Below are 21,626 nucleotides of genomic sequence, written 5' to 3'. Positions count from 1 at the left end.
AGCAATGGTGTGTGTGTGGGGGGGGGGCACAACCACATGGTACCAGTATTTGAAGGATGTTAACAGCCAAGGAGGACAGCAAGGAAGACCCCATGCACACCCTGGGGGCACTGGGACCCCCATGGATCCTCCCCTTCTCTAGACTTTCAGAGAACTTCTTACAGTTTTGACTGGACTTTCTCTGCCCGCTGCTGATTGGTTGTTTGCTCCAACCTTGAGCCTTCCCACTCCCCGTCAGTCTCTTCACTCCACACCTGCCTCTCTTCCCCCCTGCCCTATACCTCTCATGCCCCGTCCCTTCCCTTTCTATTGAGCTGATCCCCACAGAACTAAACGCAACCAAAACAAAACAAAATGGTGGCACTAACATGCCATTTGCCACTGTCACACTATTCGCTCTGCTTGTGTGTCCCAGCCCTTCCCCGATCCTGTGTCAGTCTGGTCTGTACCGCCCCTAGCACCATGAGACTCCATTCTTGAGTGGCCCTTAGGCACTGCAGTGACAAACTTGACTAATTACTTAATTAGTGTGCTACTTGGGTAATAACTAGAACAAATGGGATGGAACTAAGATGGGGAAATAAAGACAGAGTATCAGAGGGTGGTGAAGCACTGGAATGGGTTACCTAGGGAGATGGTGGAATCTCCTTCCTTAGACATTTTTAAGGTCAGGCTTGACAAAGCCCTGGCTGGGATGATTTAGTTGGGGTTGGTCCTGCTTTGAGCTGGGGGTTGGACTAGATGACCTCCTGAGGTCCCTTCCAACCCTGATATTCTATGATTCTATGACCACGTCCTGGTAGCAAAATTAGTTATGTTCTTTGGAATTGTACAGAAGTGGAAGTGGTGCTTGTCTGAGGTTCTGTGCACTGCTGCTGCAAATCCCAAATGTCTTAGGGAAAGACTCTCCCTTAGGGAATTCATGGCAGGCCCATGGCTTGGTGACTTTACATTAGAACAAACCAAATCCTAGACAATATCCCGGGAATGGCCATTCTGCACTGGCAGGAAATGGGCCGGGAGAATCAATGAGCGCTCTTCCATCGCTGACTTCTAAAATAGCTCTGGAGGCCACAGAAGCTCTGGCCCTACACAGAAGATGGGAGACGTTCATGTACAGAATGTATATGATGAGGCTCTGTAAATACAGTCAGAGCTATCGCTCAGACACCACCTGGAGCTGGCTTCACTGGGTTGCCAAGCAGAAGCCCGTAGAGTTGTTGGGAAAATACACGGTTTCCTTTAATTTGTTTCTTCTTCTTCCTCTTCTCCTCCTCCTGCTCTCTTTTGCACCTATCCTGCCCTTCAGGCTTTATAATAATTAAACTATACATTACACAAGTTCCACGTCGAGGTGCCCACCCACAGGACATTAATACTTGCTCACCATAATAACAGCCCCACATTTGATGATTTACATCCCTTTCTGCCCACCTTCCTCCCTGCACACCTGAAATACAAAGGCAGGCATAGCCTGCCCAGAAGGTGAACAAGCTCTAGCAGACCCAGGGGTGAAGTGAGCTCCAAAGCTGAGGATCTCTCACAGGAAATACCTTGCCAACAGCCACTTTCCTTTTCAATTCTCCATCTGTATGTATTTGTGCTGGGTGCTCGATACTGGGTGATGGGTGTGCTACAATAGCGAGGGTGCTTCTGCTCACCACCACCGTGCTAGTGTTGCTCACAGTGAGAAGTCACCAAGGGAAGTGGTGGACTCCCCATCTCCTGGTGTCAGCAACTCAAGTCTGGCTCCCTTTCTGGAAGATACCCTTTAAGCCAGAGGATATGAGGGCATCACAGGGCTAAGCGGGTAAAGTTCTCTGGCCTGTGCTATAGAGGACGTCAAACTCAATGATCTCGTGGTCCCTTTGGGCCTTAGACACAATGGAGCGATGAAGGTGCTTTCCCAGAGAGCGAAGTACAAAACCTTTGGGGGCCGTGTACATCCAAAGTGACCTGTCCTCAAAAACAAATACCATCTCTAATAGCATTGACTGGCCCCACAAAGCCAGGAGGCCTCTAAATTTTACAAGTAGGTAATATAGCGACTGCATGTTCCTAGACCTGACCCCGTGCTCCCCCTTACCCCATGCCGTTGTGCTCTACACCCACCGACTGTCCGGTTACGTGGCCTTGTGTGCTACTTCTTGGTGGGTCAGCACAAGCAGGCAGCATCCCCAGAGTGACGACACAGAGTGACAGAGAGCTCGGTACGCAACAGAACGGGTGTTAATCACTGGAAGAGGGGACAGAGGAAGCTCCCGTCCTGCCTTTGTTGCTGCTGACTTCAAGGTGCTTTCACCTGCCCTCCCCTGCCAGCGCACTCCCACCCTGATCCTCCTCTCAGGGGAATTTCCTGCCTCCTTCCTGTCTGGGCAGAGCCACGCCCGCCAGGACCCACCCCAGTGTGCCATGCACACTGACCCAGCAGTGCAGTGACTCTGAGATAGTGCCTTGCTGCTATCTAGGTCCCCTCCCATTGGGTGCCATGGCAGGGTCGGAGGTCCCAGACTGCATGCTCTTTGGGGCAGGGACTGACTGGCTGCCAGCTGCGTTTGGACATTCCCAGCACAGTGTCTTTCCTATGTGTTTACCCGAGATGTGTAGACACACTGACGGCGAGCAGCTAGCCAGGTGCCGTGCACATAACCAACCAATACCTCACAAACACCCTGACATAACTACAGCACAGCAGCTTGGGACCCCCACCAGTGAGCTTCAGCTGCCCCCCCCCCATGATCCTCCATTTCCAAAGGGCTGCGGGAAAGAGGAATGTGGCAGTGAGTCCCAATGGGTGTCGGACCAGGGATATTTCAGATTGGGGCTGGGAGTGAAGTCCCACCCCACAGGGCCCTCCCAGCCAGCCCCCAACCCCCTCGCATTCTGCCGGTGCAGCTCCCGCCGCAGCCCCCCTGCTGATCCCAGCTGTGGGGTGTCCCTGGGGAGAGAGGCACCTCGCAGGTATGCAGGGCCAAAGCCACCGAGAGCTTGAAAGGGCAAACCCAGCTCCTCACACTCCCCCTGGAAACCCAGAGGCAGCAGTGCGGGTTCCAAGCACCACAGCAAGATACGCCATTTAGCCCCCGGTGCCAGCTTCCAGATGGCACCGATGCCTGCGGGGACATCGGCATCGCTCACAGGCTCAGGGCCTGCATCCAAGCCGAAGGCTCCTCCTGACCTGGCCATGACAGTGAGGTGTCTGTGATGGGCTGCACAGACCCCACCCTGGCCAGGAAGGGGTTAACGAGCGCCTGTGGGCCCAGTCATCCCACCTGGGAGAGGAGCCACGCCTGGAAGGGGAGTTAGACGAGGGAAAGCCCAGCTCAGCACTGTGAAAGAAGGCCCAGCTGGGGACAGGACCTAAGCAGAGACTCCTAGATGTCAGAGCCCACTTTGAGCACATGGGCCTGGTGCGGGATCTGCTTGTGTCTTTTCTCTTTTACCCCGCATAACTAATTTGGTTCCTCTTTTGGGGGCCCTCCAGACAGGCAGCTGGGGGACAGCCTCTGAGGGCCCAGTAGGAAGCAGCCTGGGGATACAGCAGAAGGTCTCTCATATATTCCACAGAGGGTACCTGGGCTGGAACCCACCGGCCCACCTATGGCAGGGCGTGAAGGCCCCAGGGCCAAGGACTGGCAGGTCCAAAAGCCTGAAGTTGGGCCTAAGCTCTGGCGTGACACTGCCAGACCAGTGGTGTGGGAACTCAGTTGTCCCCAGAAGGGGCCGGACTAAAAGTGACCTGGCCAGAGGGCCGAGTCTTAGGAAGAGGCAGACCACTGCATGGCTAACATGGGCCATTGCCAAAAGAGGAGGAAAGCTGCTAGGCCACACCCAGCCAAGAGGGGGTGCAGAGACTCCCTGTTGGGCCCCCATGGAAAAATCAACCTAATGGAGAAAAACCCTGCACACAGACCCCAGCAAAAGTTCCATGCCGCTGTGGCTGGCTGGTGGGGGATGACGCCCTATGCAGTCCAGAGCTGCGATGGCTCCAGCCTCCTGCTGTTCCAGTGGGGCCCTGATCTCTGCTGGTGTCTCTGGGGGCTACTTGAACCCAAATGCTACATACTACTGGGGTGCAAGTGCTTCGCTCAGGCATGGAACCCCGTTGGGGTGCTTTGCTCTGGGACGTCTCTAACACCTAGTTTGGGTTATGCTGGTTATTTTCAGTCTTTCCCCTTAATTAAACCCTTCTCTTTCTCAACAGAAATACAGTTTCAAAATGTGGGCTCCACTCTCTTCGCAGTGACATCAATGGGAAGGAAATCGCAGCTCACATTTTTCCACGCCTCAAATTCTTGTGGTTTTGTTCTAAAGCTGGAACACAGCGTTTGCGCGCGAGCTCTAAAACTGCAAAGCAAGGTCTCTTCGTGCTACTGTGCAGACATGTCACTGGGGCGAAGAGACAAATGAACAGTCCTGAGTTCTCTCATATCCTGAGCAAGAAACGAACCAACGCTGGGAATCCGAAGGGAAATGTATGAGCAACTCTGTGGCCATACTGTATGTGTTATTCTCCAACATATCTGAAGAACTCAAACTCACACGCATGGGCCAAGTCAGCTCCAATCTGACAAGGACGCAGCCTAAGCGATCCTCAAACTCACGTACTGCACAGGGGCTTAGATACCATGGCAATGAACATGGAATAAATATCTAGCGGGATTAGACGGAAATGTCACTAGGGGCTTGATTTTCTTCTCGCATACACCAGCATTAGTCCGTTGGATCTAGTGGGGCTGCTCCTGGTTCACACAGACATGAAACCAGAATATGCCTCTTGCCTAGGTCCCCATGGCCTATCGATTCTCTTCCCACGCATATCCATCACCTCTCTTCCCTCTGCCCGCAGCAGGTGCAGATTAACATTTAAAAGAATTCCCTGAGATGCAACACAGGGGGATTTGCCTATCCAGTAACTCCAATAATTCACCGCTCCAATTACTCAGGGCGTTCTGGAAGCCACATTCTTTAATAACTCAAAAGCTTGTCTGCATGCTTAGACATATCAGTTGCATTAATGCAAAGAAAACCCACACTGGTGGTATAATGCAAAAAGGCAGCTCACATGAGCAATCGTGAAGCTATCCAGTCCAAATATCCACCCCTCGCATTGTGAGCTCATCTGAAGTAAGGGGCGGGCTCCTCTAGCTAAAAGATCTGATTTGTTAGCTGAAACAAATGAACTTGCTTTGTCAGGGCCAGTGTTTTATAGCTGCTCCTAATAAATGATGTTCACTTTCTGTGGAGACCTGCCTTCCCCTCTTCCTGGGGTCTGGCTTTACTGGTAATTCAAACCCAGTTAAACACAGTTTGCATGCCAGTCAGGGTTGTTCCTATGAATTTCCCCGCCAGAACCTCTCTGTCCCAGCAGCTCCCTCTGTCAGAGAGAGGGAATCCCACTGGTCTTTGAGCTTCTTCTCACCAGCTCCTCCAATAGTGCAGCAGTCTCATGGGCTCCTTGGACAGAGAAGGAGGTGGCCCGAGGCTGGGATAGGCCTACACCAACGCAGCCAGGCTTGCCCACGACAGATTGTGCTGATGCCAGTGGAATTCCCTTCTTTGAGGGCGGCATGGGGGTATGTAACAGCAGGGAGCACATGAAACAGCAGGGAGCACATGGGGTGCCCTGGGTTCTGCTCCCGGCACCCCATGCAGGGTCTAGCTGCTGCCCCGGCTCTGCTCCCGGCCCCTCATTCAGGGTCCCGCTTCTGGCCCTCACGCGGCAGCCCACCAGGGGTGTTGGAATAAATCTGTGTAGAAGGGGTGCTGAGAGTCATTGAACCAAACTGTAAACCCTGTAAGTGCAAACTGGTCTCCATATTGGAAGAGAAGCTTAAAGGACTAGAGACCCAAATATCAACCCTGTGCTGCATCAGAGAAAATGAATTCTTTCTGGACAGAAGCCAGCATTTGGTACTGCAGGCACAGCATGCTGAAGAATCAGAGAGGGCAGTACAGAACGGGGAAGAAAACTGGCAGCATGTGACCTCCAGAAGAAGAAAGAGGAGAGCCCATGTACCCCCAATGCACATAGAGGTAAGAAACCGATTTTGGGCTCTCTGCACAGGTACTATGGTGGAGAATGGTTTGGAAGTGTTATCTGAGGGAAGGAATCAGAGGGAGACCCCATCAATCGGAAGGCCTGGGATGCATTGTCCTAGGGATGGGGGTTCCACGAACACCACTCCCAAGAGGAGGAGATGGGTGGTGGTGGTCGTGGACTCCCTCCTCAGGGGGACGAAGTCATCCATCTGCAGACCAGTCCAGGTAACTCGAAAAGTGTGCTGCTTGCCAGGAGTTAGAATTCAGGATGTGACGGAGTGTCTGCCGAGACTGATCAAGCCCTCAGACCGCTACCCCTGCCTACTTCCCCACGTGGGCTTCAATGATACTGCCAAGAATGACCTTGAGCGGGTCACTGCAGGCTACGTGGCTCTGGGAAGAAGGATAAAGGAGTTTGAGGCACAAGTCGTGTTCTCGTCCATCCTCCCCATTGAAGGAAACGGCCCTGGTAGGGATCATCGAATTGTGGAGGTAAATGCGTGGTTGCACAGATGGTGTCAGAGAGAGGGCTTTGGATTCTTCGACCATGGGATGTTGTTCCAGGAAGAAGGATTGCTAGCAGGAGATGGGATCCACCTAACAAAGACAGGGAAGTGCATCTTCACAGGCAGGCTTGCTAATCTAGTGAAGAGGGCTTTAAACTAGGTTTGCTGGGGGATGAAGACCTAAGCCCTGAGGTAAGTGGGGAAGTGGACTATAAGCCAGCTATTGATCAATGGCTCAACGTCTAGTTGGCAGCCCGTATCAAGCGGAGTGCCCCAGGGGGTTGGTCCTGGGGACGGTTTTGTTCAACATCTTCATTAATGATGTGAATAATGGGATGGTTTGCACCCTCAGCAAGTTCGCGGATGACACTAAGCTGCGAGGAGAGGTAGATACATGGGAGGGTAGGGATAGGGTCCAGAGTGACCTAGACAAATTGGAGGATTGGCCAAAAGAAATCTGATGAGGTTCAACAAGGACAAGTGCAGAGTCCTGCACTTAGGACGGAAGAATCCCATGCACCGCTACAGGCTGGGGACCGATTGGCTAAGCGGCAGTTCTGCAGAAAAGGACCTGGGGATTAAAGTGGACGAGAAGCTGGATATGAGTCAGCAGTGTGCCCTTGTTGCCAAGAAGGCTAATGGCATATTGGGCTGCATTAGTAGGAGCATTGCCAGTAGATCGAGGGAAGTGATTATTCCCCTCTATTCGGTACTGGTGAGGCCACATCTGGAGTATTGTGTCCAGTTTTGGGGCCCCCACTACAGAAAGGATTTGGACAAATTGGAGAGAGTCCAGCAGAGGGCAATGAAAATGATTAGGGGTCTGGAACACATGGCTTATGAGGAGAGGCTGAGGGAACTGGGATTATTTAGTCTGCAGAAGAGAAGAGTGAGGGGGGAATTTGATAGCAGCCTTCAGCTACCTGAAGGGGGATTCCAAAGAGGATGGAGCTTGACTGTTCTCAGTGGAGGCAGATGACAGAACAAGGAGTAATGGTCTCACGTTGCAGTGGGGGAGATCTAGGTTGGATATTAGGAAGAACTGTTTCACTAGGAGGGTGGTGAAGCGCTGGAATGGGTTATCTAGGGAGGTGGTGGAATCTCCATCCTTAGAGGTTTTTAAGGCCTGGCTTGACCAAGTCCTAGCTGGGATGATTTAATTGGGGTTGGTCCTGCTTTGAGCAGGGGGTTGGACTAGGCGACCTCCTGAGGTTTTTTCCAACCCTAATCTTCTATGATTCTACAGGATGGAAACCACCTCAAGCCAGAGGGTCCTGCAGCACCCCAGCACCCCAGGGTCCAGCACCTATGCCTCCCACAGAGGTCGGTGCCTTTCTCTGGTGGCGATGTTTAGCCGCGACTGCTTGTGGGAGCTCGGCACCTGAGGAGGAGCGGGAGGCAGAGGAGGACTTCCCTCCTCACTTTCAGTCCTCTGGTCAGGGTACTTACTTGAGAGCCCTCTGGTTTAAGAGCCCCACCTGAGGGGGAAAAGGGATTTGACTAGGGGGTCTTCCACCTCGCTAGTGAGCACTCTAACCATTGGGCAGTGGGACATTCTGGTGAGCAGGGGCCCCTCAGTCTCTCCTGGTGAAGCTGTGCCCCTGTTACTAATTGTTGAAAGAGTGACTGGGGGAGGGAGGGACTCTGTAGCCTGCTGGTTAAAGAACTCACCTGGCAGACACAGGATTCAGTCTCTGTGCACCACTAACTCTTAAATTCTATAGCCCTCGTCCAGCAGCTTCAGCAGGAGAGACTGAAGGAGGCCCCCAGCAGACTATCCCTGGCCTAGCACCATGGCTCAGGCACTCACCTGGGAGGGACCAGACCCCTGTTCAATCCCCTTCCCATCAGGAGGAGGGGGAACTTGAACCAAGAGTCTCCCACCTCCCAAGGGGGGCTAACCACTGGGCTAAAAGTTATGAGGGAGCTCCTCCCCCAGCTGTTTGGGGTGAGCTGACGTGCAGGTCCCTATCTGAGCACGCCTACTGGATTGTGCCCCGCACATGAGTGCCATTGGCCCATCCTCCCCGGATCATACCTCGTCCCGGCCCTCAGGTGGGGGAGCAGAACCCAGGCCCCTAGAGGGAGGGAGTGGTGCACATGCCCAGAGGTAGAAACATAGACACCTGGGGAATTTTACTGCAAAAACGTCAGAGCCGCAGGAGTTTAGGCACCGGCAAGATTCAGGGGCTGTTTTGTGAGTCATAGTGGAGCCTAAAACTGGGACTTCAGTGTGAACTGTAGGAATCTAGGCTCCTGTGTCTGTGGATAATCAGAGACCCTTGTGGGTCACAGGATAGCCACGGGTTTAGGGGAATGCACCACATGGCCACTCTCTATGGGCCACTAAGGAAAGATTTCCATAAGCTAAACCTACCTCACTCTGATTCTAGTAGGGGTTTCTCCCATTCTGCAGGTTTTTATTTTGTATTCCAACACTGTCATAAATATAAAGGGAAGGGTAAACCCCTGTAAAATCCCTCCTGGCCAGAGGAAATCTCCTCTCACCTGTAAAGGGTTAAGAAGCTAAAGGTAACCTCGCTGGCACCTGACCAAAATGACCAATGAGGAGACAAGATAATTTCAAAAGCTGGGAGGAGGGAGAGAAACAAAGGGTATGTGTGTCTGTCTATATTTTGTCTTTGCCGGGGATAGACCAGGAATGAAGCCTTAGAACTTTTAGTAAGTAATCTAGCTAGGTATGCGTTAGATTATGATTTCTTTAAATGGCTGAGAAAAGAATTGTGCTGAATAGAATAACTATTTCTGTCTGTGTATCTTTTTTGTAACTTAAGGTTTTTGCCTAGAGGGATTCTCTATGTTTTGAATCTAATTACCCTGTAAGGTATCTACTATCCTGACTTACAGGGGGATCTTTTTTTTTTATTTCTATTTACTTCTATTTCTATTAAAAGTCCTTTTTGTAAGAAAACTGAATGTTTTTCATTGTTCTCAGATCCAAGGGTTTGGGTCTGTGGTCACCTATGCAAATTGGTGAGGCTTTTTATCCAACATTTCCCTGGAAAGGGGGGGTGCAAGTGTTGGGAGGATTGTTCATTGTTCTTAAGATCCAAGGGTCTGGGTCTGTAGTCACCTAGGCAAATTGGTGAGGCTTTTTACCAAACCTTGTCCAGGAAGTGGGGTGCAAGGTTTTGGGAAGTATTTTGGGGGGAAAGACGTGTCCAAACAGCTCTTCCCCAGTAACCAGTATTTGTTTGGTGGTGGTAGCGGCCAATCCAAGGACAAAGGGTGGAATATTTTGTACCTTGGGGAAGTTTTGACCTAAGCTGGTAAAGATAAGCTTAGGAGGTTTTTTCATGCAGGTCCCCACATCTGTACCCTAGAGTTCAGAGTGGGGGAGGAACCTTGACATGGTGGCAGCGGTGGATTAACCTGAAATCATTTTGAGATCCAGTTGAGATTTTTTGAACTAGAAATACAGATTTTAAAAAGGAAATTGTCTTTCCTTTGGAAAGGAAGTCCAGAAGCAGCTGAAACTGAAAGCAGCTTGTTTTTTCTCTGCTTTGTGGCCAAGCAGAGACAAAAGGAGACTATCTTTGTGAATTGCAGGTTTTCTTTGCCTGGAGGCAGGGTACTTAACTCCTGCAGGGAAATTCACAGTCTTCCAACCCAGAGGTTTTTTTTTTTTTTCTTCCCTAAAAGTAAATAGAAGGGGGGGTGTTCTACCCATTTGCCTGGAGACAAAAGGGGCAGGGTTTTTTTTTTTTTTTGGATTTTGAGTTTTTACAAGGAGCACAAGTTTAAAAAGGAAACTTGTTTTTTTCTTTGGGCTGGGTAAACAGGTTTCAAAGTAGCTGGAAGTTTTTGCTTTGATTTGGGCCCAGAGCAGAGACAAGGGAATTGTCTTTTTCTGTAGGCTGACAATCACTATCAGAGAATAGGTATTCTATTCCAGCACAGCAAAATTTTACAGCCAAGTTTTGTTTGTTTATTTCTAAACCTCGGGTGTAAAGTTAGTTAAAAACAGAGAGGTTAGAATGACAAAATCTGCAGCTCGACTACAGCTGGAATTAGCCAGATTTCAGGCTGAGGAAAGACAAAGGGAACATGAAAGACAGATAGAACTCATGCGGCTGAAGAAGGAGGAGAAGGAACAAGAGAGGAAGCATGTGGAGGAGGAGAGGGAAAAAGAGAGGAAGCATGTGGAGGAGGAGAAGGAAAAAGAGAGGAAGCATGTGGAGGAGGTGGAGAAGATAAAGGCTCAGCAGAATATACCAACAAACCCTAGCAATCCTTCTCCAGGTACCACTTCCCATCCCAGAAAGTTCCCCACCTACAAGGCAGGTGATGATACTGAGGCCTTCTTAGAAAACTTCGAAAGGGCCTGCCTTGGGTACAACATCTCTACTGACCAATACATGGTAGAGGCTGAGGCCGCAGCTCAGTGGACCCTTAGCTGAGGTGGCGGGCTGAAATGCCTAAAGAACACATGAACAAGTATGAACTGTTAAATCCAAGGCGAGAGTCAGAATGGGGATAACACCCGAGCAGTCTCGTCGGAGGTTCAGAGCCCTAAGGTGGAAACCAGACGTGTCATTTACCCGACATGCCTACCACATTGTGAAACATTGGGATGCCTGGATATCCGGAGCAAGTGTTGAATCTCCAGTAAATTTGCCCTTCCTAATGCAAATGGAACAATTCTTAGAGGGTGTTCCTGAAGAAATAGAAAGGTACATCCTAGATGGGAAGCCCAAAACTGTAATCGAGGCAGGAGAGATTGGAGCCAGATGGGTGGAGGTGGCAGAGAAGAAGAAAACTGGTCGCAGTTGGAGCGGAGACCAGAAGGGACAACCCCAGACCACACCCTATTACCGGGGGCCGCCCAAAGCCCCACCTACCTCCCAAAGAACCCTCCAGACCCCTTATCGTCCCTCCACCCCGTTCTCCAGCAACCCTCCTCGCCCCAGTGACCAGTCAGCTGGACGATGTTTTAAATGTAACGAGCTGGGGCATGTAAAGGCCAACTGCCCCAAGAACCCCAACAGATTACAGTTCATTGCACCGGAATCGCACCAGAGGTCCACAGGCCCAGATACCTCCCAGATACCCTTGGAGCGGAGGGAAACTGTGAGTGTGGGCGGGAAGAAGGTCACCGCGTGGAGGGACACCGGAGCACAAGTGTCAGCTATCCATGCTTCCTTAGTGGACCCCAATTTAATCAACCCAGAGATCCAAGTGACGATTCAACCCTTCAAGTCCAACTCTTTCGATTTGCCTACAGCCAAGTTGCCTGTCCAGTACAAGGGCTGGTCCGGAACGTGGACTTTTGCAGTCTATGATGATTATCCCATCCCCATGCTGTTGGGGGAAGACTTGGCCAATCATGTGAAGCAGGCCAAGAGGGTGGGAACGGTCACCCGCAGCCAGGCTAACCAAGCCGTGAGGCCTAGCTCTGTTCCGGAAACTTCTATCAGGACCCGGTCAGAGGTGATGGATCCGGACCCCAGACCAATGTCTGCAACAGCAGTAGTGGATCCAGTCCCAGAGACCCAGACGGAACCAGTCCCAGAACCGGAACCAGCCGAACAACCAACACCAGACCCATTGCCAGCACTGAATCCAGTACTTGCAACCTCAACACCAGAGGGCCCCACCGACCCTGAACCGACAGCAGCCGATAACCCGACACAAGAGGCTCAGCCGGAGCCTGAATCCCAACATAGTTCACCAGCGGAGAGCGGTTCACAGTCAACAGAAACAGCCCCATCCCCTATATCGCTTCCAGAGGGACCAAGCCTAGGTCCACAATCCAATAAGGAACTGATGTCTCCAGCATCAAGGGAACAGTTCCAGACCGAACAGGAAGCAGATGAAAGCCTCCAGAGAGCTTGGACGGCGGCACGGAGCAACCCCCCGCCTCTCAGCTCTTCTAATCGATCCAGGTTTGTTGTAGAAAGAGGACTTTTATACAAGGAAACTCTTTCTGGTGGACACCAGGAAGACTGGCATCCTCAGAGACAGTTGGTAGTTCCAACTAAATACCGGGCCAAGCTCTTGAGCTTAGCCCATGATCACCCTAGTGGCCATGCTGGGGTGAACAGGACCAAAGACCGTTTGGGGGGGTCATTCCACTGGGAGGGAATGGGCAAGGATGTTTCTACCTATGTCCAGTCTTGTGAGGTGTGCCAAAGAGTGGGAAAGCCCCAAGACCAGGTCAAAGCCCCTCTCCAGCCACTCCCCATCATTGAAGTTCCATTTCAGCGAGTAGCTGTGGATATTCTGGGTCCTTTTCCGAAAAAGACACCCAGAGGAAAGCAGTACATACTGACTTTCATGGATTTTGCCACCCGATGGCCGGAAGCAGTAGCTCTAAGCAACACCAGGGCTAAAAGTGTGTGCCAGGCACTAGCAGACATTTTTGCCAGGGTAGGTTGGCCCTCCGACATCCTCACAGATGCAGGGACTAATTTCCTGGCAGGAACTATGAAAAACCTTTGGGAAGCTCATGGGGTAAATCACTTGGTTGCCACTCCTTACCACCATCAAACAAATGGCATGGTGGAGAAGTTTAATGGAACTTTGGGGGCCATGATACGTAAATTCGTAAATGAGCACTCCAATGATTGGGACCTAGTGTTGCAGCAGTTGCTCTTTGCCTACAGAGCTGTACCACACCCCAGTTTAGGGTTTTCCCCATTTGAACTTGTATATGGCCGTGAGGTTAAGGGGCCATTGCAGTTGGTGAAGCAGCAATGGGAGGGATTTACACCTTCTCCAGGAACTAACATTCTGGACTTTGTAACCAACCTACAAAACACCCTCCGAACCTCTTTAGCCCTTGCTAAAGAAAACTTACAGGATGCTCAAAAAGAGCAAAAAGCCTGGTATGATAAACATGCCAGAGAGCGTTCCTTCAAAGTAGGGGACCAGGTCATGGTCTTAAAGGCGCTCCAGGCCCATAAAATGGAAGCGTCGTGGGAAGGGCCATTCACGGTCCAGGAGCGCCTGGGAGCTGTTAATTATCTCATAGCATTCCCCACCTCCAACCGAAAGCCTAAGGTGTACCATATTAATTCTCTAAAGCCCTTTTATTCCAGAGAATTAAAGGTTTGTCAGTTTACAGCCCAGGGAGGAGACGACGCTGAGTGGCCTGAAGGTGTCTACTACGAAGGGAAATGTGCTGGTGGTGTGGAAGAGGTGAACCTCTCCATGACCCTTGGGCGTATGCAGCGACAGCAGATCCAGGAGCTGTGCACTAGCTACGCGCCAACGTTCTCAGCCACCCCAGGACTGACTGAACGGGCATACCACTCCATTGACACAGGTAATGCTCGCCCAATTAGAGTCCAACCTTACCGGGTGTCTCCTCAAGCTAAAACTGCTATAGAACGGGAGATCCGGGATATGTTACAGATGGGTGTAATCCGCCCCTCTGAAAGTGCATGGGCATCTCCAGTGGTTCTAGTTCCCAAACCAGATGGGGAAATACGTTTTTGCGTGGACTACCGTAAGCTAAATGCTGTAACTCGCCCAGACAACTATCCAATGCCACGCACAGATGAACTATTAGAGAAACTGGGACGGGCCCAGTTCATCTCTACCTTGGACTTAACCAAGGGGTACTGGCAGGTACCGCTAGATGAATCTGCCAAGGAAAGGTCAGCCTTCACCACACATCTCGGGCTGTATGAATTTAATGTACTCCCTTTCGGGCTGCGAAATGCACCCGCCACCTTCCAAAGACTTGTAGATGGTCTCCTAGCAGGATTAGGAGAATATGCAGTCGCCTACCTTGACGATGTGGCCATATTTTCGGATTCCTGGGCAGACCACCTGGAACATCTACAAAAAGTCCTTGAGCGCATAAGGGAGGCAGGACTAACTGTTAAGGCTAAGAAGTGTCAAATAGGCCTAAACAGAGTGACTTACCTTGGACACCAGGTGGGTCAAGGAACTATCAGCCCCCTACAGGCCAAAGTGGATGCTATCCAAAAGTGGCCTGTCCCAAAGTCAAAGAAACAGGTTCAATCCTTCTTAGGCTTGGCCGGTTATTACAGACGATTTGTACCGCACTACAGCCAAATCGCCGCCCCACTGACAGACCTAACCAAAAAGAAACAGCCAAATGCGGTTCAGTGGACCGAAAAGTGTCAGAAGGCCTTTAACAAGCTTAAAGCGACACTCATGTCTGACCCTGTACTAAGGGCCCCAGACTTTGACAAACCGTTCCTAGTAACCACAGATGCGTCCGAGCGTGGTGTGGGAGCAGTTTTAATGCAGAAAGGACCTGATCAAGAATTCCACCCTGTAGTGTTTCTCAGCAAAAAACTGTCTGAGAGGGAAAGCCACTGGTCAGTCACTGAAAAAGAATGTTACGCCATTGTCTACGCTCTGGAAAAGCTACGCCCATATGTTTGGGGACGGCGTTTCCACCTGCAAACCGACCATGCTGCACTGAAGTGGCTTCACACGGTCAAAGAAAATAGCAAAAAACTTCTTCGGTGGAGTTTAGCTCTCCAAGATTTTGATTTTGACATCCAACACATCTCAGGAGCTTCTAACAAAGTGGCTGATGCACTCTCCCGTGAAAGTTTCCCAGAATCAACTGGTTAAAATCGTCCTTGAGATGTAGAAAATATTGTTAGTCTTTATGTACTTGGTAGTATATTTAGAGATGCATGTGTCTTATTAACTCTGTTTTTCCTAGAGCTCCAGGAAGAAATCCCAGCCAGTGTTTCACCCTAGCTGAGATTTGGGGGGCGTGTCATAAATATAAAGGGAAGGGTAAACCCCTGTAAAATCCCTCCTGGCCAGAGGAAATCTCCTCTCACCTGTAAAGGGTTAAGAAGCTAAAGGTAACCTCGCTGGCACCTGACCAAAATGACCAATGAGGAGACAAGATAATTTCAAAAGCTGGGAGGAGGGAGAGAAACAAAGGGTATGTGTGTCTGTCTATATTTTGTCTTTGCCGGGGATAGACCAGGAATGAAGCCTTAGAACTTTTAGTAAGTAATCTAGCTAGGTATGCGTTAGATTATGATTTCTTTAAATGGCTGAGAAAAGAATTGTGCTGAATAGAATAACTATTTCTGTCTGTGTATCTTTTTTGTAACTTAAGGTTTTTTGCCTAGAGGGATTCTCTATGTTTTGAATCTAATTACCCTGTAAGGTATCTACTATCCTGACTTTACAGGGGGGATCTTTTTTTTTTATTTCTATTTACTTCTATTTCTATTAAAAGTCTTTTTGTAAGAAAACTGAATGTTTTTTCATTGTTCTCAGATCCAAGGGTTTGGGTCTGTGGTCACCTATGCAAATTGGTGAGGCTTTTTATCCAACATTTCCCTGGAAAGGGGGGGTGCAAGTGTTGGGAGGATTGTTCATTGTTCTTAAGATCCAAGGGTCTGGGTCTGTAGTCACCTAGGCAAATTGGTGAGGCTTTTTACCAAACCTTGTCCAGGAAGTGGGGTGCAAGGTTTTGGGAAGTATTTTGGGGGGAAAGACGTGTCCAAACAGCTCTTCCCCAGTAACCAGTATTTGTTTGGTGGTGGTAGCGGCCAATCCAAGGACAAAGGGTGGAATATTTTGTACCTTGGGGAAGTTTTGACCTAAGCTGGTAAAGATAAGCTTAGGAGGTTTTTTTCATGCAGGTCCCCACATCTGTACCCTAGAGTTCAGAGTGGGGGAGGAACCTTGACAAACACCCACCCCTTATGAGCGACTTTAGATACCCCCTGTGTAACTTTTAAAGTTGTGGCTGGCCATCACTTCTGGCAGGAGTGTCCTTCAGCTAGCAAGATGGACAAATAGGTGCAATAAATAGAGTGCAGGAGAAAGACGGTCATATAACCAGACTGCAAATACTACCCATAAATCTTCACCCCCAGCCTTGGCATGGATCTCAGTGAGGCAGAGGGGAAGAAATGACCTGATCTCTAATAAATCAGCTTTATTAACAAACCCTGCTGTTATCTTTGGCAATGGAGGAGCAGGGTGTATAACTCAAACAGCTTCTCACCTCTTCTATGACTCATGCCTCTTTCATGTCTTTGGTCAACACAATCTTCTCACCATCTTATCTAGTTTTCACAAGGTCTCATGAATCAGCATCTTCTCCTCCTGCTTTCTTGTGTTTTAATACCTGGGGTAAAAAACCTTTCGTCACCTTTTCTATTTGTAGGGGCTTTTAGCTTAAATAAGCGTCAGAAGAGGTTTCAATCCTTCCCATACTGCTTAGTCTGGAGTTCTACTGGAGGCCACACACCTAAATGCAGTTCTGCTCACAGAGGACTCAGAAATGATATATTTCAGAGTAGCAGCCGTGTTAGTCTGTATCCGCAAAAAGAACAGGAGGACTTGTGGCACCTTAGAGACTAACCAATTTATTTGAGCATAAGCTTTCGTGAGCTACAGCCCACTTCATCGGATGCATACTGTGGAAACTGCAGAAGACATTATATACACAGAGACCATGAAACAATACCTCCTCCCATCCCACTCTCCTGCTGGTAATAGCTTATCTAAAGTGATCACTCTCCTTACAATGTGTACGATAATCAAGCTGGGCCATTTCCAGCACAAATCCAGGTTTTCTCACCCTCCGCCCCCCCACCCCAAACTCACTCTCCTGCTGGTAATAGCCCATCAAATAAATAAATAAATGTGTTAGTCTCTAAGGTGCCACAAGTCCTCCTTTTCTTTTTGCGAATACAGACTAACACGGCTGCTACTTTGAAACATATCAAAAGAGACTACCGGTACTTTTCAGAGCTGAGAGAAATTTCTTGACTAAAAAAAATTTCCCATCAGAAAATGTGATTGTTTTGAAATAGAAACCTTTCATGGGAAAATGTTGATTTAGACTAACTTTTTATTTATTTATTTTCTGATTGGGAGAATATCACTTTTTGGCTTGGCTTGGCACTTCAAAACAAAAGATTTCATTTCAAATTGATCATTTGAGAGCAGAAAGTTCATTTTGACCTTTTGAATCCTTTCAGTTCCATCCAAACAATGTTGACATTTTCTATTCCGGTTCAAAACTTCTTGGAATATTTTGACTGTTCACTATGATTTGGAGCAGAAAGTAATTTTGAAATACCTGAATTTCCTGTGAAAGAAAAAAATCTCATAATCTAATACTTCCCTGGAGAGAGCGCTTCCCTTTTGGATGTCAATAATTCATGGTAGGGAAGCTGCAGCTGCATGTCCGAACTGATGAGAGAGACAGAATTGTCTCCTGGCTATTGGCATTCTATGTGAGCATAAATATTTGGTCACCAGTGTTATTGGTGAAAAATCAATGCTAGTTAAGCATCATAATGACAGCTCCATACTTTTCAGAGTAACAGCCGTGTTAGTCTGTATTCGCAAAAAGAAAAGGAGTACTTGTGGCACCTTAGAGACTAACCAATTTATTTGAGCATAAGCTTTCGTGAGCTACAGCTCACTCCATACTTTGATTCAAGTAGCTTCATGGAACATGCTTCTCGGGGAGAAATGTTAGAGAGGACATGAGCTGTAATTCTCAGACCACAGACCAGGGACTAGAATCAGGAGTTCACAGGAATGCTGGGCCCCAACCGCTGGGATAATAGTCTTCTGCTGGGTCCGTGTCCCAGCTCGATGGAGTGGCATTTTAGGGGTAAGTCAATTATGAAGCGGCCCTAAAGGAATGTGCTTGCTGGCCTTTGGGTCTCCTGACCTATCGCATTGAAAGGGAAATGTGCCAGTATGTTTTCCTGCACATTTCGGCGGCATATACCTTCAATCGGTCTCAGGAGGCTGAATGCAAATGCTCCCATCACAGAGAGAAGAGGCAACTCTGTGAACCACCCACAGGAGGCAAAGCCGGAGGGCCCGGTAAGGTGGAGCGATGCCCTGACCCAGTGACTTCAGGGGTGTCCCCCAATGATGGGCTTTGTGCTGGGCCCCTTGGCAAGGGGAAGGAATCCTGCCCCGCTCCGTGAGCTGCAGCTCACCAGTGGAGTCACTCCAGTGTGCAGCCACTCCCCCACTAGACGTAAGGGAACGGCTCTGCATAGCAGCAGTTCTGCTGCCCTGTCTCTGTGCCCCCCCTCCCGCTACCCACACCAGTGCCCTGGCACGCATGGCAGCCCACAGGTCTGAGCTCTGCAGTGCTGGGCATGAATACCCTCTCTGCAGTCATTCTGCATCCAGTCCCACCTCCCAGCCACACATTGGAACTGCTCTGGCTCTGTCTCCCTGGCTAGGGACTGGGTTTTCCCCAAGGGCGCTTCCACTGAACACAGGGGAAAACTCATATTGACTTCATAATGGGAGCAGGATCGAGGCCTAATGGCTTGGTCCTGCACTCCCATTCACGTCAGTGTCCAACGATCCCTCCCTCTGTGTCCAGTCTCCTAACACAGGTAGGCAGATCTCAGAACCAGACCAAGAGTCTCAAGAAGGATCAGCGTTCCCGGCTTGGAAGCAGGTTCCCATAGGAGGGCAGGCATGGGATAAATACTGAGACAGATGTAATGGACCCAGAGTACATCAGGGAGATTCTCATCCACTCCTTTATAAGAGATGAAGAAACTCTGTGTTATCAATTACTGAGGGCCCAGTCCTGCAATCATGCCCTATTGTGTGTAGTGCTTACTACCAGGAGTAGTCCCAGAGACACGAAGAAGATTTTTTACTCATAGTAGTAAGCGCTACTACCTCCCATGGGGTCTTTTAGCAGGATCCAGGCCATTTCCAGTAAGAATCCAGACAAAGCAAAACTGCTCAGGTGAAGAGGGAAGAAAGAAAACTCTCTACCTTAAATTAAAGAAAGAGTCAGTAAATGGAGGTAGTGTCAGCGAGCAGCGTCATCTCTGACACGTGGGTACAGTGGTTGGCAGCCCCACATCTCTAACCTGGGGGACGCGGGGGGCTTCGTCATGGGCTCCTAATAAGAACTATTCTGTCTTAACCTGATTTACTGACCCATGACGTATGATCCAGTCCAATGGAATGGGAAAGAATTTCCCACCGATGTTTTGTCATTTCCACTCTGGGAAAGAAGTAAAAAACCCCTGGACCTCCCGGGGCCCTTGAGTCAATTTACAAGAAGATTTGTGATAATTCCTTATAGATTAAATTATATTGACAACTTAGTTAAAGACTTGTTACGCAATTTAATCTTTGTTATGCACGTCTATGTTAGCAGTCAGGGAAACTGCATTACCTTGTCAGCCCACACTGAAATACAATAAAGAAAGAGTAGCTGATGTATAAACTGGCTGAATTCTAAAACCTCAGCAAGATTAATGATTAGTTAAAAATCCTGGGCCAGATCCCTAGATGGTGCAAGCCAGCACAGCCCCATTATGTCCCCACATGGGTTTTTTAAACGTCTTTATCTACTTCCCTCTGGCTGGAGGGTGACTCACAGTCCTGGGTGCCCTGAGAATCGTCACAACTCAGGTCAAGCCAGCACACTAAAAATAGCAACGCAGCCACAGTGGCATGAGCAGAGGGAGAAGCTCGCCACTAAAAGACGTGCCTAGCATCACACTCGGGGTGGCTAACCCCCCCCGCTGGGCTACACTTCCGATGGCGCTAGGATGGGTATGTGTCCTTGAGCTAGAAGTTCAATCGTACACCGCCAGGTGTCCTTAGGGTCTGAGTCTGTTTTGGATCAGCCCTCTGGGGAGAAAAAAGATTGTCAGCTCACCCTGCCAGCTCAAGGGGCTGGATCACAAGGAGCTGTTCATGTTCCATCCCTTGCGACCGAGGATGGTTTTGATTGTCGTTAGGGTGGTGAGGAGCCTTTTATGCCTCGTTCATTGGCACATTAACTGCAGCATGTGGACCGCATCTGAATTCGCACCACATCCTCCCGGGAAGAAGCATGACTGCCATGTGAACCAAACACTTGTTGCTTTGTAGGCAAATGTCTGACCGCAATGCCAGATAAAAGCATCCGGCAACAATAGGAACCTATGCGTGGTGCTGTGTGCCAATGGGACAGAGCCTGCAGTGCTCACTCACCCACAAGCTCCATCGGGGTTTGCCCCAGTACTCTTACCATGTTATACACCTTGAAAGAAGTGGGGCCTAGTGGATAGTGCACTGGACTGGGTTTCAGGAGACCTGGGTCCTAGCCACTGCCACTGGCATCCCAGGTGACCTTAGGCAAGTCACTCTGCCACTCCGTGCCTCAGTTTCCCCATCTGTAAAACTGGGCTATGATACTGACTGCCTTTGTGACACACTTTGAAATCAATAGCTAGAAAGTGCTATACAAGAGCTAGGGGTTATTATTATAATCCCTGGGCTGTTTCCTGCTATATTCTCTCACCATTAGGGGAACAAATCCCTCCCAACCCCCTACATTCAGTTCCCCTTTCTTGCATTGTGATTCCTGGTTATTGCCACAGTAATCTGTGCTTTCCCAGGCCTCCCCCCTGCAGCCATCCAAGGTAACAGCAACACAGCCATGGGCGCCTCTGCTCGCCAGGCGGACTAGTAGGGCTGTGCCAAGCCAGATGTTGTCTGTGTGACCAACAAAGCATCTTGCAGCGATGGCGAGAGGCTTTCTGTAGCACAGCCAATCGATTCAGACACACTCTGCTTTATGGATGACGTGCAGGAGCAAAGGGGAAATCCCCTTCTCTCCCTTTGTGAGAGATAAACAGCTCTGTGCAGGAAAGTCACAGCTAGGCTGGGGAGGTCCAGTCCATGCTGTGCGGGCGTGAGGCCACAATGCAGCCTGCCTTCTATACAGTGATAGCAGTCGTAGACCCACTGTCTTCTGTGGGTGGTAGGGGGGCCAGTGGCCACGCCAGCTATGCAAGGGGGGCATGGCTAGTCCTTCCACGGCTGTGCTGCTCTTCTGAGGGCCACCCCTGGTTCGCTGCACAGCCCAGGTATACAGGGCTCCAGGCCCCAAGCCAATGGGAGTTTTGCAGCAGGCCCCAAGAGGCCTGGATTGTCTTACGCTGGCCTGGCGCACCTCCGATGAGCTTACGTGCACAGGCCCTGGCTTCTCCAGCCACAGCTCCCACCAGCTTCACCCAGGGGAATTTTCAGCGGTGCCTACGTGAGCAAACCCAACCTGCTCAGGCACTTTGTAAATCTCACGAGGTGCCTGTCTGCCTCTTT

This window comes from Chelonia mydas, chromosome 5 (genome assembly GCF_015237465.2).
Source record: "Chelonia mydas isolate rCheMyd1 chromosome 5, rCheMyd1.pri.v2, whole genome shotgun sequence".
NCBI classification, from domain to species: Eukaryota; Metazoa; Chordata; order Testudines; family Cheloniidae; genus Chelonia; species Chelonia mydas.
The sequence above is the reverse complement of the archived record's forward strand: the minus strand, read 5'-3'. Positions refer to the sequence as shown.